Source organism: Heterodontus francisci, unplaced genomic scaffold, assembly GCF_036365525.1.
Source record: "Heterodontus francisci isolate sHetFra1 unplaced genomic scaffold, sHetFra1.hap1 HAP1_SCAFFOLD_61, whole genome shotgun sequence".
Lineage (NCBI taxonomy): Eukaryota > Metazoa > Chordata > Chondrichthyes > Heterodontiformes > Heterodontidae > Heterodontus > Heterodontus francisci.
In genome coordinates, this window is record NW_027141441.1 from 2,974,150 (window position 1) to 2,977,903 (window position 3,754).

A 3,754-nucleotide genomic window follows, 5' to 3' on the forward strand; every position below is an offset into this window, starting at 1 on the left:
AAAGCTAGGTGAAGTGTGAGCTGTGAGAAGGATGCAGAGAGGCTTCCAGGGAACCTGGAGAGGCTAAGTGAATGGGAAAGAACATGGCAGATGGAATATAATGTGAGTAAGTGTGAAGTTCTCCACTTTGGTGGAATAAACAGAAAGACAGAGTATTTCTTAAATGGTGAGAGGTTGGGAAGTGTTGATGTCCAAAGGGACCTGGGTGTCCTTGTTCATGAGACACTAAAAGCTCTTGTGCAGGTGCAGCAATCAATTAGGAAGGCAAATGGTATGTTGGCCTTCACACGAGGGGTCATGAGTACAGGAGTAAAGATGTCTTGTTGCAATTGTATAGAGCCTTGGTGAAACCGCGCTGGAGTATTGTGTATAGTTTGGTCTCCTCATCTAAGGAAGGATATACTTGCCATAGAGGGAGTGAAACAGAGGGTCACCAGACTAATCCCTGGGATGGTGGGATTGTCTTGTGAGGAAACTGGGCCTGCATTCCTTAAAGTTTCGAAGAATGAGAGGTGATCTCATTGAAACTGATAAAATTCTTATAGGGCGTGACAGTGTGGATGTAGATAGGATGTTTGCCCTGGTTGGTGAGTCTAAAATCAGGGGACCAAGTCTCAGAATAAGGAGTAGGCCATTTAAAACTGAGATCGAGTTGAATTTCTACACTCAGACGGTGGTGAATCATTGGAATTCTCTACCCCAGTGAGCTGTGGCTGTTCAATCATTGAGCATGTTCAAGACAGAAATTGTTAGAAATCTTGATACTCATGACATCAAGGGATATGGGGAGAGCACGGGAAAGGGGCGTTGAGGTGGATGATCATCCATGATCGAATTGAATGGCAGAAAAGGCTCGACGGGCTGAATGGCCTACTCCTATGTTCCTCTGTTCCTAAGAGAGTTGGCGCCAGCACGCAGCCTTGCTTTACCCCACTGCTGAGCTTGAAAGTGTCTGATGTTGCTCCATTGTAACTGATGGAACTGTGCATGTTCTCGTGGAAAGAAGAGATGATGCCCAAGATTTCAGGAGGGCAGCCGAGTTTCCATCGCAGTTTGAAGAGTCAGTCTCTGCTGACAAGATCAAAGGCCTTGGTGATGTTTATCAAAATATGTGCGGCTCTGTGGCGCAATGGATAGCTTGTTGGACTTCTAAATAATGATAAAAAAGGCATTCAAAGGTTGTGGGTTCAAATCCCACCAGAGTCAGATTTTGGACCAGAGACAGAAGAGCACGACGGAACAGAGAGTTAACAAGTGTGTCAAAAGCACCGACTCAGAGACAGAGTGCGAGAGAGAGGAGCACAGCAGGAGCAGAGCTGGGGTAAAAAAATCAAAAAGTGACATAACAATTGAGAGTGAGAGCAGGGAAACAGAGAGCCGCTGGGGTGAGTTTACAGGATTTGGTTCTTGCTTCGGTGCAGTGGAAGGAGCTGTTTGATGAGGATCTGTTGAGCTGTGACATCACAGGCAAGCAGGTAGTTGATTGGTTTGGAAAAAGCTGCATGTTTGATGAGTATCTGGTCAGTGATTAATGTCCATTTTAGTCCTAATGTTTAAAATAGTAAACAAACTAGTGGTAAGCTTAATAAAATATACAACAAAATAAACAATTGAATAAAATAATTAAGTAGTGAATTGAAACACGTTAAGGATGACAGGACAGGTGATGTGTCACAGCTGCAGCATGTGGGAGCTCCTGGATGCCAGTGTGATCCAGGGCAAACACGTCTGCAGTAAGTGTTTAGTTTCTGCGGCAAAACACCTTTGACCACCGGTCCATCAGGCAGTGGTCTGCACGGAATGTCCTCAAGGGCCTACGGGAAAAGGAGATGGTGGATTCTGTCGGATGGTTCCCCGAGCAGACCGTCAAAGTCATTTGGCGGAATGCCTCATCACCAGAACTTTCAAACAAGCACCAAGACGTAGCTTGGCTGGTGGTGAGACGGGCCCTTCCCGTCAGATCCTTCCTGCACACCCGAAGTCTCGCCCCCTCCGCACAGTGCCCCCGCGTTGGCTGTGGTGGGGAAGAGACGGTCGCCCAACTCCTCCTGGAATGTGTCTTTGCAAAGCAGGTGTGGAAAGAGATGCAGTGGTTTTTGTCGAGGTTCATCCCAAGCAGCTCTGTAACACAGGAGTCTGTGCTCTCAGGGCTGTTCCCAGGGACGCACACCGAGACAAACATCAACTGCTGCTGGAGGACTATCAATTCGGTGAAAGACGCCCTTTGGTCTGCCCGAAACTTGCTGGTCTTCCAGCGCAAAGTGTTGTCCACCAACGAATGTTGCAGACTGGCACATTCCAAGGTCCAGGACTCCGTGCTGAGGGACGCACTAAAGCTTGGAGCAGCCGCAGCAAAGGCTCAATGGGGAAAGACCACAGTGTAAGGTCCCCCCACCAAGCTGAACTGAGGGGCTGGATCCATGGGAAATCCCTCGAACTGTATCGTTGATATTTTCTTTTGCTGTAAATGTAAAACTGTAATTGGCATGACAATAGTGAAATGGAAGGGTTGTGAAGAAACTCATGATAGGAGAGAAGGAAACTGATCTCCCTTGCAATGTTTGTATTTTTTGGTGCTGTTTGAAACTGTTTGGCAATGTAATTTTTGCAGATTTGTATGAATAAAGTATATTTTGAAAATAAAAAATGTGTTTGCGGCTCAAAGAGTGAGAAAAAAGGAATGTAGTGGTAGTAGGGGACAGTATAGTAAGGTGGATTAACACTGTTCTCTGCAGCAAAGAGCAAGAGTCCAGACGGCTGTGTTGCCTGCCGGTGCCAGGATTCAGGACGTCTGCTCAGGGCTGGAGCGAAACATACAATGGAAGGGGGAGGATCCAGTTGTCGTGGTCCATGTCGGTACCAACGACATAGGCAGGACAAGGATAGAGGTTCTGCAAAGTCAGTATGAGGAACTAGGCACCAAATTAAGAAGCAGTACCTCAAAGGTAATCATCTCTGGATTATTACCTGAGCCATGTGCAAATTGGCATAGGACAAATAAGATTAGAGAAAGTAATGTGCAGCTGAAAGACTGGTGTGGTAGTAGTGGGTTCTGGTTCGTGGGGCATTGGCACCAGTACTGGGGAAAGAGGTGGCTGTACCGTTGGGACGGTCTGCACCTGAACCGTGCTGGTGCCGGTGTTCTCGCGAGCCACATAACGAGGGACGTAGAGACGGTTTTAAACTGAATAGTGGGGGCAAGGGATCAAATTTGGGAAGATATGGTGAATCAAGGAGGAGAGGCAAGGCAAGAGAGAAAGGTATAAATATGGGAAATGATAAACAGACTGTGACAGGAAGGGACAGAATGTACAAATCTAAGAGTAAATCAACAGATAAGGCTAGAGGTTACAAAAATAATAAAAGGACAAAACTAAGTGCTCTGTATCTGAATGCATGGAGCTTTCGAAACAAAACAGATGAACAGAGAGCACAAATAGAATAAATAAGTACGATCTGATAGTCATTACAGAGACATGGCTGCAGGGCGACAGAGATTGGGATGAGAATATTGGAGGTGACATGGCATTTAGGAAGGACAGGAAGCTTGGAAAAGGTGGTGGGGTAACTCTGTTAATTAATGATGGTATTAGCGCAATAGAGAGGGATGACCTAAGTTCAGGAGATCACGATGAAGAAGCAGTTTGAGTTGAGATGAGAAATAATACAGGCAAGAAGTCACTTGTGGGAGTGGTGTACAGGCCACCGAACATTAACCACACTGTAGGATGGGGTATAAAAAAAGAAATAATGG

The 3,754-nt window shown here is 46.1% G+C and overlaps 1 non-coding gene across 1 annotated transcript; it reads left to right on the forward strand.

Annotated features, from left to right (window-relative positions):
* Nucleotides 1-1,115: 1,115 nt before the first annotated feature.
* Nucleotides 1,116-1,206, forward strand: trnar-ucu (transfer RNA arginine (anticodon UCU)). Its single transcript is given in 2 exon segments — nt 1,116-1,152; nt 1,171-1,206. It is a non-coding gene; the product is annotated as a tRNA-Arg (tRNA).
* Nucleotides 1,207-3,754: the final 2,548 nt, after the last annotated feature.